General features: G+C 42.2%; 1 protein-coding gene across 7 annotated transcripts in view; it reads left to right on the top strand.

Moving 5' to 3' along the window:
- The window catches only part of RALY (RALY heterogeneous nuclear ribonucleoprotein), a 92,701-nt gene that overhangs the window by 38,527 nt on the left and 38,905 nt on the right, over window positions 1-15,269 (top strand). For all 7 annotated transcript variants that reach the window (XM_047771288.1, XM_047771281.1, XM_047771283.1 and 4 more), the window contains one exon: window positions 86-168. The gene's annotated coding sequence lies outside the window, so the exon portion shown is untranslated. The remainder of the gene's footprint in view (window positions 1-85; window positions 169-15,269) is intronic.

Below are 15,269 nucleotides of genomic sequence, written 5' to 3'. Positions count from 1 at the left end.
GGCAGGAACTTTGAATGCCTGCATTGACCTATGTTCATCCCTATTCTGAGCACGACCCTAACTAACTTTTTTCTCTGTTATATAGGTGAGCTCTGTTCTCAGAGGCATTTGGTGCTGATCCTGTAACCCAAAAGAGGAAATTGCTGCCTGAGATCAGCCTTGGTACTGGTAAGTGAGGGTGCCTAGGAAACTCTGTGCAAACTTGGGCCAAGATACAGGGTAACTAGTTTGGGACTTATTTTTACCCTGAGAACAGGTAACTTACAGGTAATTACTCCATGTCATAGGCAGCCTCCTGTGCTGGGAGGAGAATTGGACTTGCTTTCCTGGAGCTGTCATGAGAGACAGTCTGGGATTATTTGCCACAAATAAAGCAAAACAGGCTCAATTCCTTCTGGCTTCTGCCAGCTGCTTTCTGCTGGGGGATATCCTGGACCTGGCAGCTAAGCCCCATTCTCCTATAAGCTCTCTTAACATGACTTTATAGCCCTTAGGGACTTTGCTGATTTCATTCTTGATGGTAATTTACCGAGCCCAGAGTCAGCTTCAGAAAATCCTAAAGTTTTATCAGTCCTGCAGAATATGGTCATGAGATGAGAATGGAATAGTAAAAGTAGAGCTTTATGAAGGGGGAAGTCCAGAGAAGCTTAGAAAGAAGACTTGCAGATGGTAAAGCAGGAGGGGAAATCAACATGTTAAGAACCAATAGTTGTGGTGTGGATCATTTACTCTAGACAGAAGTCCATTTTATAGATGAGGAAATTTAGAAAAAATTTAAAAATATTTATTATGTTTTATTTCAGGTTTACAGCAAAGTGATTCAGATATATTCTTTTTTAGATTCTTTTCCATTATAAATTATTACAAGATATCGAGTATAGTTCTCTATGTTACGTTATAGGTCCTTGTTGGTTATCTATTTTATAGGTAATAGTGTGTGTAATTTAATCACAAACCTCTAAGTTATCCCCTCCCACCCCTTTTCCCCTTTGGTAACCATAAGTATGTTTTCTATGGCTGTGAGTATAGACTCTATTAGATGAGGGAATTGAAGCTCAGGAAATGAAAGCAATTTGCCCAAGGTTTACACTTGGGAATCCATAAAGCTGATATTAGAACCTGGGTCAGTCTAACTGTGAATACCATTGTTCTGACTTGGCAGACTTTCCTTGGACTGCTAATCTCCCTGGAATCATGATTTTTCATATAAAGTTCAAGAAGACAGACATCCTTAGGGATTCAGGAAGGAGGTCTAGTTATTAGAGGGACCCAGCAAGACAGGCAGGAGTTGGGGGGGGGGTCCTTTCTGATCAATGGCAATTATAGTGAGGGGGTCACCGAAAAGAGGTTGAAAGATAAGAAAAACTTTCAAGCAGGCAGAGGCCCAGGCTAAATATGACTAGAAGGAGAAGACGACATATGTAACACATGGAATCCCATAATACTTGGACCAGCACAGATAGCGACCTGGAGAGCTGAGTTGCAGTTGGGAAGCCTAGGTTTTTATCTTCTTTCTCAACATTTGCATTTGAGTAATTGCCATTTCCCTATTTGTAAAATTGGAGTGCCTCCATGTACCCCCACATGTCTGTTTTGTTTACACCAACCATGCAGGGTGTTACAGAGAATCAAATGAGAAATCCAAGTTAGAAAGGTTTGTGAATTATAAAACAGCATGACTGAAATGAGAGAAAGTGAGAAAAAAGCATTGTTAAGTATCCCTGGAATCTCAATCCCTGACCTCTTTGCCACCTTACTCCCCAGGGCTAAAAGGGAAAGTTTTGTTTTGTAAATTTACACTGTAAACTTTCTCCTATGCCCTTTCTTCTGTAGGCCCTACCTAAAGTTCAATCTTTCCACAAGCTCAGTCTTTCCAGGGCACAGAGACAAAGCCAGGCAGCCTTGGCAGCCATGATTTGCAGCATGTGGGCTGCAGAGTGCAGGTTTAAATGCACTCACACAGCCTGGCTCCAGGGCCACTGCTGGTACAGACATTAAAGCTGTATGTCTTCATATCCACAGAGCCCATCCACAGCATGTGTCTGTACTCACTAAGTTTCGCTAAGATGTTGCCTGTTACCTACTGTCATCTCAGATGAGAATGGTTATTCTTACTTTGGCTCTAGGTTGCCTGCCTACCCCTAACCCCCACCCTTCAACTGCTAGTGAAAAACGTACTTATGTAGCCTCATATCTTATTAGAGGTCATGGTCATTCCAGTTTTTCTACCATCTCTCACCCTTGTCCAGTGATATAGGTTACTCTCTTCATACTCTGTAACAAAGGGCATTCTGTTCTCACTCGCCTGTGTGGTTGCACCGAGAGGTGTATCACCCTCTACCTGATGCTCCAGGAATCCACACTGTCCAACCTTCCCTCCTATTCTCAATCGCTAGGCTCTTGCTGTCGTGTCTTTTTGCCTTGGTTAATCTAAGGTTCCTATAGCCTCTGGCCTTTCCATGGCCTGGGCATCAAGCTTGGATTTTATTGTTCTTATAAAAACTGTGAAGAAGTTCCACTATTGGCTCTTTTAAAATATGAATGATTCCAGAAGTTCTCATCATGGCTCAGCGGTTAGCAAACTCGACTAGCATCCATGAGGATATGGGTTTGATCTCTGGCCTTGCCCGGTGGGTTAAGGATCTGGCGTTGCCTTAAGCTGTGGTGTAGGTCACAGATGTGGCTTGGATTCCACATTGCTGTGGCTGTGGCATAGGCCAGTGGCTACGGCTCCGATTGGACCCCTAGCCTGGGAACTTCCATATGCCGTGGGTCCAGCCCTAAAAGATAAATAAATAAATAAAATAAAATAAAATATGAACGATTCCATGTAAAAAAGTTTACAACATTGTGATATCTACACAGTATATAGATGTAGTAGTTAGATCTACAAAGATGTTATTTATCTAACATCCTCAATTTTCTGGAGTCCAAGTAAAAAGGAGGAAACAAAACATTGTCATCCGTAAGACCTTGCACAGGCGTTGGTCAGCAAGCCTGGCACTTTAGTTTCTCAATCGTCATAAGACTAAGAACAGCATATAAAAAGGAAAGGATGAGTTGATACATTAGCAGCAGCTAGAGGTGAGAACTAGGAGTAAGGGAGAGATAAAAGAATGATGAGAAAGGAAAGTTAAAACAAGTATGAAGGCCATACTTTTGAGCAACAGCCTTATATACATCTACGTACTTCAGTAAGATGGGGCAAGGTAATTTTTAAGGTAGTTCTAGGTTCTTAAAGGTGAAAGGTATCAGAGAATGTTTATTGTGTCTACTGTATTATCAGGCGCTGTATTGAATGCTCTATATGATTTAATTTCATTTCCATAGAAGTAGGTGTTGATATTCTCATTTCATAAATTACTGAGTTCCTGTCGTGGCTCAGTGGTAGCGAACCCAGCTGCTATCCACGAAGATGCGGGTTTGATCCCTGGCTTTTCTCAGTGGCTCGGGGATCCGGTGTTGCCATGAGCTGTGGTGTAGGTTGCAGACTTGGCTTGGATCCCAGGTTTCTATGGCTGTAGTGTAGGTTGGCAGCTACAGCTCTGATTCAATCCCTAGCCTGGGAGTTTCTATGTGTTGCAAGTGCAGCCCTAAAAAGCAGAAAACCCCAAATAAATAAATAAATTTACTAAGACTTAGGGAGGGACACATAGGCAGTGATTGGAAGAGCTAAGCTTAGAACTTGGAAGAATCTGGCTCTAAAGAACCATGTTTTTTCTGTTATTTGGTATTGGCTCTTTCCCTGTGACCTAAAACCTGGTCCTTCTTAGCCTCTTAAGCCAGTGATTCTTCACCCATCCGCTTTTGTTCCTTTTCCTGTATAGGAATGTCTTGCTTTTTAAAGACATTCATTCAGGAGTTCCCTGATGGCCTAGCAGGAGTTCCCTGGTGGCTTAAGGATCCAGTGTGGTCACTGCTGTGGCTTGGGTCATTGCTGTGATATAGGTTCAGTCCCCGGCCTGGGAATTTCTACATGCCATGAGCAAGGCCAAAATAAAGACGTTTATTTAGTGTATATCTATTGTCTACTTTGTGCCAGGCACAGTTTTAAGTGTTTGGAATGTAGCAGTGAAGAAAATAGTTTTTTAACTTCTAGTGGAGAAAAAACAAATGAGTATATATGAAGAAAAATAAAGCAGGCTAAGGGAGTAGGGACTGTGTGATGAAGAAGGCCTCTGTGAGAAAATAAAATCTGTAGAAATATGCAGGAACTGAAGTAGTGAATTATGTGTATATCATGGGGAATAACATTCTAGGCATAGAGTTTAGCAAGCTTGGCGGCCCTAAAATGGGGGCATGTTTAATACACTTGAGGAACCAAAGGAGGTCAGTGTAGCTAGAGATGAAGTAATAGGGAAAATGGAGTATGGAGAAGAAGTCACAAGTGTGGACAGGAATTCAGATCATGTAGGGCTTTATTCTGAGTGACATAGGAAGCCACTGGAGAGTTTTGGATGGAGGAATGACATAATATGACATCCAATAAAAAAAAAATCTGCATGGTTGTATTAGCTAGGACGTCCAGTACAATGTTGCACAGAACTGATGAGAGCAGATGCTCTTATTTTTATCCCAATTTTGGGGAGGAAGTATTCAGTCTTTCACCATTAAGAGTGATGTTAGTTATAGGGGTTTTTTTGGTGGAATGCATTTATCAGGCTAAGTAAGTGCTTTTCTATTCCTAATTTAGTGAGATCTTTTATTATGGGTGGATGTTGGATTTGTGTGGTTTTTGTCCTTTCATTCTACTAACTTGGCACTACATTAGTTGGTTTTTGGTTATTAAGCCGACCTTGTATTCCTAGAGTAAGGCTCACTTGCTTATAGTGTATAATTCTTTTTGTATGGTTTCAAAGTTGTTTACTAATATCTCATTGAAGATTTTTGCATTTGTATTCATGAGGGGTATTTGTCAGTAGTTTTCTTGTGATGTCTTTGTCTAGTTTTGGTATCAGGGTGATACTGGCCTCTTAAGTTGGGGAATATTCCCTCTTCCTCTATTTTCTTGAAGAATTTGTGAAGGATTGATACTTTTTTGACTGTTTGATAGAGTTCGCCAATGAAGCCATGTGGGCCTAGGCTTTTCTGTGTTGGAAGATTTTTATTAACCAAGAATGTTTTTTATTTGTTATAGGTCTCCTCAGATTTTCTGTTTCCTTTTTAGTCACTTTCAATAATTTGTATCTTTCTAGGAATTTGTTCACTTCATGTTAGTTGTCTAATTTCATGGCTTAAAGTTGTTTGTAGTATTTCCTTATAATCTTTTTAACTCTGGAAAGTCAGTAGTAATGTCCCCCTTTTCATTCTTGGCTTTAGCAATTTGTATCTTCCCTGTCTTTTTTTTTTTTTTTTTTAATAATTTTTATTTTTTCCATCATATCTGGTTTACAGTGTTCTGTCAATTTTCTACTGTACAGCAAGGTGACTCAATCACATGTATATATATACATTCTTTTTCTCACATTATCATGCTCCATCATAAGTGACTAGATATAATTCCCAGTGCTATACAGCAGTATCTCATTGCTTATCTATTCCAAAGGCAATAGTTTGCATATGTTAACCCCAAATTCCAGTCCATCCCACTCCCTCCCCCTCCCCCTTGGCAACCACAAGTCTGTTCTCCAAGTCCATGAGTTTCTTTTCTGTGGAAAGGTTCATCTGTGCCATATGTTAGATTCCAGATATAAGTGATATCATATGGTATTTGTCTTTCTCTTTCTGACTTACTTCACATAGTATGAGAGTCTCTAGTTCCATCCATGTTGCTGCAGATGGCATTATTTTGTTCTTTTTTATGGCTGAGTAGTATTCCATTGTGTGTATATACCACATCTTCTTAATCCATTCGTCTGCTGGTGGACGTTTAGGTTGTTTCCATGTCTTGGCTGCTGTGAATAATGCTGCAGTGAACATATGGGTGCATGTATCTTTTTCAAGGAAAGTTTTGTGTGGATATGTGCCCAAGAGTGGTATTGCTGGGTCATATGGTAGTTCTATATTTAGTTTTCTGAGGTACCTTCATACTGTTTTCCACAGTGGTTGTACCAATTTACATTCCCACCAACAGTGTAGGAGGGTTCCCTTTTCTCCACACCCTCTCCAGCATTTGTTATTTGTGGACTTATTAATGATGGCCATTCTGACTCAAGTGAGGTGTTATCTCATGGTAGTTTTGATTTGCATTTCTCTAATAATCAGTGATGTTGAGCATTTTTTCATGTGCTTGTCGGCCATCTTCTGTCTTTTTTTGTCAGTCTTGCTATCCATTTTGTTGATCCTTTCAAAGAACCAAGTTTTGGTTTCATTGTTTTTCCATTCCATTAATTTTACTTTTTTATTTTTTTATTTTTTTTAAGGGCTGCTCCTGAGGCATATGGAAGTTCCCAGGCTAGGGATTGAGTTGGTGCTATAGCTGCCGGCCTGTGCCACAGCCACAGCAACACCAGATCCAAGCTGTGTCTGTGACCTACACCATAGTTCACAGCAATGCTGGATCCTTAACCCACTGAGCGAGGCCAGGGATTGAACCCAAGTCCCCATGGATACTATATCTGGTTCATAACCTGCTGCACCACAAGGGAACTCTCTAGGTTACTTTTTTTTTTTTTTGGTCTTTTTGCCTTTTCCAGGCCCGCTCCTGTGGCATGTGGAGGTTCCCAGGCTAGGGGTCGAATCGGAGCTGTAGCCACCGGCCCACACCAGAGCCACAGCAACGCAGGATCCGAGCCGCGTCTGCAACCTACACCACAGCTCACGGCAACGCCGGATCATTAACCCACTAAGCAAGGGCAGGGACCGAACCCGCCACCTCATGGTTCCTAGTCGGATTCGTTAACCACTGCGCCACCACGGGAACTCCTAGGTTACTTTTTTAAGTGTAGCCCGAATGAAACTTCTTCAGGCTTGACTGTCCTATGAGTTGTCAGGTGCTTCTGATAAAGTATCTCTGGAGAAGTATCTGGAGCTTCAGAGAGGGCCCAACTCAGAAACAGTAGGGGAGGCAAGTGGTCAGCAGTGTTTGCATTACCAACAGGGAGCAGGGCAAGGACTTGATTCATAGTGCTGGGCAGCCTGAGTTCTGCCTTCCCCCTGTTATTACTGGGCAGGCAGGCAGGCAGTGGGGTGGGCCTGAAATGGGGGACGATATAGCAGATAGTCAGGTGACATGGAGAGCCAGAGCTCCCTGGGCTTCTGATATTTTACCTGATAAAGAGCTATACCCATCTCACAGACTTTGGAGACCTTAAAGAGTACCTCTGTTCCTCTTAATGACTGAGATTCTAAGCAGAGATTTGATTCCATGAAAGAAATAAGGCTTCAAGGCAGATCCCATAGGTAAATATGGAAGTAGATATTGAAGAACTCTAAGCAATGCCTAGGTTTGCTGGATACTTTTTGTGGCCTTAGTTTCCTCATCTATAAACAATATCAGTTTCTACCCACCCTACTGTGTAAGGCATATTTTAAATAAGTACTATGTAAAACCATTAGATACCATCCATATGTAAGGGACAATTATGTTAGTAATTACGGTCCTAGAGACTTGGGACAAGGTCTGAGAAAGTCCAGGAGCAGTTGCAGTACATCATCCTTCAAGGTGTAGGGGCTGAATTTCTTACTAAAGTGGACTCGTAGCTTAGTGTTAAGGCAGGAGTTTCACTGTCTGCCAGTGTAATCATCAGAAGACTCCTGGAGTTTTCTATGGAGAAGATCTGAGGGAGTCCATTAGAGCAGCTCATATTAAAAGTAGCTGTCCCTGTTCCTTCTCCACTCAGGAATTTTGCCCACATTTTATTGCTTTGGTTCCAGAAACAGCTAGCTTTCCTGATGGTTGCTGTCACAGGGAAAGCGACAAGGCCCAGCTCACTTGAGGGGAAGGAATAGTGTGCAAAAGGTTCTGGGCCCCATCAGGCCCTGTGTCCTCCTCCTCCCTCAGTTTTCATTAAAATGAAAGAAGGTCTTTCTGTCCCATTGGATCAGCAAGCCTGACAGAAGAGGAACTGACAGGTCCTATAAGTCAGATCAGCTAGAGGGCAGTTTTAAGGATGTTGACTGTGGCAGAGTTAGGGTTCTGAGGGTAAGAATAAAGCCAAGAAATCAAACACCCAAACTGGGTAACCATAAATCAGTAAACCAATGTCCATGAGCAACTGCAGTGCCAGAATCCTGAGATGAGTAGGGCAGGAATAAAGGGGATTTGAGATCTAGTGAGGCAGATGTAGAAAAAAAAAAACAGTAAACAAAAAACCTAAAACTATACTACAAAAGATCACATTAACCCCAAAACAGAAATTGCCTTTTTTTTTTCGCTTTTTAGGGCTGCACTTGCAGCATATGGAAGTTCCCAGACTAGGGGTCGAATGGCAGTTAGAACTGCCATTGGAGCCTTAATCCACTGAGTGAGGCCAGGTATTGAACCCTTATCCTCAGGGATGCTAGTCAGGTTCGTCCCTGCGGAGCCACCATGGGAACTCCAGAAATCGCTCTGTTGAATCATTTGTCATTTAGTATTATCTGAATCTCTACTGTTGTCCCTTCCTCTCATCTCCCTCCCCTCCCCTCCTTATTTCCCCAGTTAGCCTAATATGTCAAGAGTAACTGTACTAATAAATGCATAGGGCAAGGGATGAAAGTTATCTTCAGTATAATTGATCTTGAGGAAGATTAACTGCATCTTTCCCACTGTTGTATGTACTTTTGAAAACTTTAGGCCATATGCTGCTAGGGAAAGAGAGGAAGCTTTGAAGCCAAAGATTTAAATCCTTCTGATCTGACATTTATTTCCTATATTACTACTAACCTCTCCGAGCTATAGTTTCCTCATCTGCAAAATGGAAACAGTAATGCCTATACAGTTATTGTGATGCAAATAGGAGATAATGGGAAAATGCCTGGCCTGGATTGGTTGAAATAAATTCTGATACCATGTGTTCAGTGTTAGATTGTAGTAGAATGTGGAGTATTGTGACACAGGCTCTCGGGAAAGCATTAAATGTCTCTGGGCCTCAGTTTTCCTCAGTTCCAAAAAGAGGGAATGAAGTAGAAAGTTGATCTGTAATTGCTGATGTGTCTCCTCCAGTTCTGTGCCTCTGAAGGCACTTGGTCTATAGTTCAAAGGAAGAAAAGAGTCAGGAGGAAAGAAAGAGCCATTTATCTACAAGGAAAAGTATCTAGTAGGAGTTTGCTGCAGGGGCAATGATCTGCCTTTCAGCCAGTACTTGGAAAAGAAAAAGAGAAGATCAGAATGGTCTGGAAGGTTGGAGACTGAGGATATAATGAGTATAATGAGACTGTAAGGCATAGGACCCAGTTTGTTCTCCATTACTCAGTTTCCTGGTGTTCCCAGCAAGCTATTTCTCTTTTTGCAGCCCTCATATCCCCATCCGTAAAACGAATTTGGTGATGTATTCTCCAAGGATCTCTTTAGGCTTCCTAAAATTTCATTATCCTGTTTCTTCTGGCTCTCAAATTGGTTTGTACCCCGGCTTTTACTGTTGATGTTGAGGATTTCATTTATAGGAGAAAGTTTCTTAACTGTTGAGGCTTTGTCTGGCACCAGAGTACGTATTTAGAATGCTCTTGAAACCATAGTTTCAGGCCACTAAGAACCATAAATGCTTTGGTCCACTTGGCCTGACTCCCTCATTAACACTAAGAGATGATGCAGCAGAGTAGAAAGACTACTGGCTTTGACAGCAGACCTTAACTTCAGATTCCTGCCAGTATTAGCCTAACCTTTCTGAACCATAGTATCATCATCTGAAAATGCATGATAATAGAGTAGGCACATAAAGAATTATTATTTGGAGGAGAAAGAAAAAAACTGAGGACTAAGAGATGCTGTTACCTGCTCAGAATCAAGCTAGACCAGAACCCAGGTCTTTTGTGTCTCAGTCCAGGACTTGCTTTTCTGGCACCAAGGTCAGCTGTACCCATATGTATGTAGTAGTGAAGACTGGAACTGAAAGGATGTCAGCTTTCTTAACATCTCCGCCAGCAGTCTTTTCAATTCCCCTGTGGTGTGTGTCAGTAACACAGCACGTTCTTGTTTTAGAAACAGGCACTTCATGAGCACTCCTGTTTGATTTGCTTTGGCTGGTACAGGATCCAGATGCTCTTAGAATAGCACAACAGACTCTCCAAATCAGCCCATTCCCATTCTGAGTCACTCGCAGCTCTCATCTGCTTCTGGCTGAGGTTTGTGCCCTAGTCTTCCCTACCTGTCATGTGAGTCACATTCAGTCATCTTTTGCTCTTTGTCCTTTCCCCTTGATATAAATCACATTTATTGAGTACCTACTATGTGCCAGGTACTGTGAATAGGTTAATTTGATATCTCCCTTAATCTTTATAATTCATTAAGTTATTAATAGCTGCACAGGGAAAAGCTGAGGCTCAGTGAACTAAATGATTTTTACTAGAGGCCATTTACCTAGTCTGTGAAAGAACTTGGGTTTGAACTCAGAGGTACTTCTGCCCCCATAGACCCCATATACTTTGTATAGTAAGCTCTTTCCTGAGTATCACACTACCTCTGGCCTCTGCCCTTCCAGGAGGGTAGAGTGTTCAGGAATGGCCAGGAAGGGGCATTCAGTGACTTTGGTATAATGGAAATCTCTTCCATGCCTTCAGTACATTTTCTTCTGCCCTGTCTTGCCTCAGACCAACTTCTCCAGGATCTAGTTGTGTGGTCCATAGGTTTAAGCACTAAGCCAGAGGCCAGGTTTCCGTCTTCAGCATGGAGGCTCTAGCAGAAAGTGTACTTGACATTTTCAAAGTTGAATGAGGGGAATATGCCAAGCAACGAGCCCCTTCCTTACCTGTATGCCCAGCTCTGAAATGGAGGGAAGGAAGAGAGAGGGTCTCTGCATCTGAAGCGTGATGAGCCTCCTTCAGAGATTTGGCAGGAGAGATGTACACAAGTAAAAGATTTCAGAATAAGATAGCTCTAATGTGTCTTCAAATCTGTTATGACTGTTCAGCTTGCAAAGCACCTTACTTACAGAGATCTTAGTATGAAGAAACTGAAGGCATCTAACTTTAGGTGGCAGAGTCAGGGGCTAGAGTCCAAATGCTTAGTCTTGATAAGGTCAATGAGGTCCAAGGCCTCCCTGAAAGTGTTTTGTCTTTGGTCTTGGGTTCCACTCAATCTTCATTTGAGAAGGGGGCAGCTCACTAGTCTGCCCTTTTCTGAGTAAGCCCTGCTGTGCCCATTTGTCCCCTTCCTTACCCCTTCCTACTCAACTGCTAGGGCCTTCTTAGTAAGACCTTCTTCTAATGATAATGTTTTTAAGCATAGGGTAAGAGGAGATAGTTTTGGCTCTCTATTTTCCCTAGGATCATTTGCCATAAAATAATGGAATTTTAGGATGTCAGAGTGGGAAGAGACCTTAATTAACAGTTATCAGTTTTATGGAAGAGCCCTTTATTTAAACACATAATTCAATATCTAAAACAGAGCAGCTCTGTTTGATGTGACATCGAGGGGCCAGTCCAGTCTACCAGTCCTGTCCTCATCAAAGACGGGCTCTGAGGCATCTTAAACCAGCGGGGTTGCAGGAACACAGTTTGTCAAACAACACTGACCTAGGTCAGTTCCCCCCTTTTATAATTGTGAAATTGAGGCCCAGCAAGGGGCAGTAAGTAAGTAGTATGCCCAAGGTCACACAGTAAATTAGTGACAGGTCTCCTGACTCTCAGCCTGGTGTCCTTTTTTGCTACACTGAGCTTTATGTCATTTCATAAGTGACCACTTGTTCCACTTTACTAACATCCTGCGCCTAGATGTCAGGCTTCTTTTGCCTCTTGGCATCTGGTTTCCATGAGGTAGGCAGGCTTGAGGGTGAGTATACTATGTCAAAGCATAATTTTCATACATGTGAACACTGTCAGGTTTTGTTTAACTCATTAATGTAGCAACTAGCAGAAAGAGAATAGTTGGGAAAATAGATTTATGTTGTTAGTGAAAAAAGATTGCTGAAATTAGATCCAAAATTAATTAATGTCTTAATGAAAATGTAATGTTTCATAATATCTTCTCTACAAAAAATAGTACATATTCTCAGTTTTCTACACATTAACCTCTAATTTTGCAGAGTTTTAAAATATTTGAAGTCTGTTTGTGAACAGTAAATCGAATGAAATTCCATTCTCCAAGAACATCAGATAACTCAGATGCATACTAAAGAGAATGTCTTAACATGACTTTAAAAGGTTATACAGTCATCTTTTTGCCTAACCTCCAGTTTTGGGATAATTTTCGTTAACAAAGCACGGCTGAAAATGATTAGAGCCTCTGGTATTAAAGCTGGTTAGACCTTTCCCAACTTTGAAAGGCATCTTTCTACCTCAGGGCACGGACCCAACTTCTTGGCTGAAGCTTCTGTAAGTAGCAGCCATCAGCATGATCTTGAGCTGTCTCCTATAGCCCTATTCACTGGCTTGGAGCTTGGCCTTTGCTAATCCTAGACTTGGTCATGGAGGCTTTTTCTTTGCTTCTGGTTATCCTCAAGGCCATCTTGGATGCAGAGAGGTCAGAGTTCTATCTCTAGGAAGTTTGTTGTGAGCAGAGTTTTACTCAGGTAAAGTAGGCAACTGCTTTCATTATGTGGTTTTGTCTCTGAATTGTTTTGCCCATCTTCTTCCGACTGTTACGACCTGAGGCCAGATCTTAATCTCTCACTGACTTTAATTGCCAACTAACTTGTCTCTGCACATCCAGTCTTTGCCTCTTAAATATAACCTCCTTTTTCTCTCCGTAGGTTTTAAGATACAGATCTTATTCCTATCACTTTATTGCTCATAAAACCTCTGAAATAAGTCCAGCCTCCTTAGCATTACATTCAAGGTTCTGCAAATACTATTTCTCCCCTTTCTTTCCAGCTTCTTCTCTAATCCCATAGGAATTCATATTAGAGGGTAGAAATACTAGGGACACCAACTTTGGGACAATATGAAGGAAGAACTACCAGATTAAGTCCACCAGTGAAGGTTAGGAAGTGTAATTAGTTGTGGTGCTATGTTAACATCCAATATGGTAGTAAACATTTGTGCCTGGCAAAGGGATAGGTCCTTGGGGATAAGAAGGTAAACACATGGTCAAGGCCGTTGCAGCCCATAGTTTATCAAGGTAAGTAAAGTAAGTAGATGGCAGTGATAATGACTTTTTTTTTTTTTTTTGTCTTTTTGCCATTTCTTGGGCTGCTCCCGCAGCATATGGAGGTTCCCAGGCTAGGGGTCCAGTCGGAGCTGTAGCCACCAGCCTACGCCAGAGCCACAGCAACGCAGGATCCGAGCCGCGTCTGCAACCTACACCACAGCTCACGGCAACGCCGGATCGTTAACCCACTGAGCAAGGGCAGGGATCGAACCCACCACCTCATGGTTCCTAGTCGGATTCTTTAACCACTGCGCCATGACGGGAACTCCCGATAATGACTATTAATGGAAGTGTGTGGAGTGCTTTGGGAGCATGGAGGAGGGGGGACACCAACTGCCTGAAGGTTTCACAAAAAAGGTAATATTTGGGGGGAGGGGAGAGGGAGTGGGATGAACTGGGAGTTTGGGGTTAGTAGATGCAAACTATTAAATTTAGAATGGATAAGCAGTGAGGCCCTACCCATGTGTACATGGTCTCTTGGGATAGATCATGATGAGATACTATAAGAAAGGGAATGTGGAGTTCCTGTTGCGGAGCAGTGGAAACAATCTGACTAGTATCCATGAGGATGCAGGTTTGATCCCTGGCCTCGCTCAGTGGCTTGGGGATCCAGCGTTGCCGTGAGCTGTGGTGTAGGTCACAGACACGGCTTGTATCCCGTATTGCTGTGGCTGTGGTGTAGGCCAGCAGCTATAGCTCTGATTCGACCCCTAGATTGGGAACTTTGCTATGCCACAGGTGTGGCCCTATAAAAGCAAAAAAGAAAGAAAGGGAATGTATATATATTTATGGCTTAGATCACTTTGCTGTACAGCAGAAATTGGCACAACATTGTAAATCAACTATAATAAAAATATTTTTTAAAAAGAAGTGATATTTGAGTTGGACTTCAGGAATGCAGCATTTGACAGTTGTGAAAGATGAGCTACTTGGCATTTGTGAAGGGAAGTCTGTAGCTTCCAAGCAAAGGGACCAGAGCGGACAAAGGCATGGAAGATTTCATGTGTGTCTCAGAGAAGAGTAAAGAGTCAACTATAGTTAGAGCATAAGACTTCAGGAATGGAGTGTGGTTAGGGTTAAAGTTATCAAAGTTAAGTTGGGGCTAAACTGTGTAAGGCCTCATATTTTGAGTTAAGGAAATAATGTGTGTATTGTATTTCACATCTAGCAAATAATAATTCCTTTTTTTTTGTTTTTGTGTTTTAGGACCACACTTGCGGCATATGAAGGTTCCCAGGCTTGGGGTTGCATTGGAGCTGTAGCCGCCTGCCTACACCATAGCCACAGATCTGAGTTGTGTCTGTAACCTACACCACAGCTCACAGCAGTGCCGGATCCTTAACCCCCTGAGGTAGGCCAGGGATCGAACCTGCGTCCTCATGGATGCTAGTCAGATTCGTTTCCACTGAGCCATAACAGGAACTCCTAATAATTCTTTAAGTAGTATGTATTCGTCTGTTTGTGCATGTGTGTAGTTGTGTGTTAGTTTGTGATTGTTACATTTGGAGGTGGTTTTTTTGTTTGTTTGTTTGTTTGTTTGTTTTTCCTTTTTCTTTTTGGGGCCATACCTGTGGCATATGAAAGTTCCCAAGCGAGGGATCGAATCAGAGCTGCAGCTGCTAGCCTACGTCACAGGCACAGCAACGTGGGATCTGAGCTGTGTTTGTGACCTACACCACAGCTCACAGCAACACCGGATCCCTGACCCACTGAGCAAGGCCAGGGATCAAACCCGCATCCTCACGGATGTTAGTTGGATTCATTTTTTGCTGCACCACAATGGGAACTCTGGAGATGGTTATTTTTAAAGACCCACTGAGGCAAAGCAAATAACCTGAGCCAAAAGGACAGGTTAGACCTAAGCTCATGCAGGCTTGAATATTGAACTTCTGAGATGTTCACCAGTTCCACAATCCCACAAGTTAATCTTACTTAACATGTCAGAATTGGAAGGAACCTCAGGGACCAGTAGTTGATACATTCATCCATTCAACAAATGCTTGACACTGTTCTTGTGGCTGGGATATGGCAGTCAACAAAGACTGCCTTCATGGACTCGTTTTAGTTGGGGAGATGGAAAATGAATAAATCATTAAGAAAGATA

This window comes from Phacochoerus africanus, chromosome 3 (genome assembly GCF_016906955.1).
Source record: "Phacochoerus africanus isolate WHEZ1 chromosome 3, ROS_Pafr_v1, whole genome shotgun sequence".
Taxonomy (NCBI): Eukaryota; Metazoa; Chordata; class Mammalia; order Artiodactyla; family Suidae; genus Phacochoerus; species Phacochoerus africanus.
This window is presented reverse-complemented; position numbering and strand designations above follow the sequence as displayed.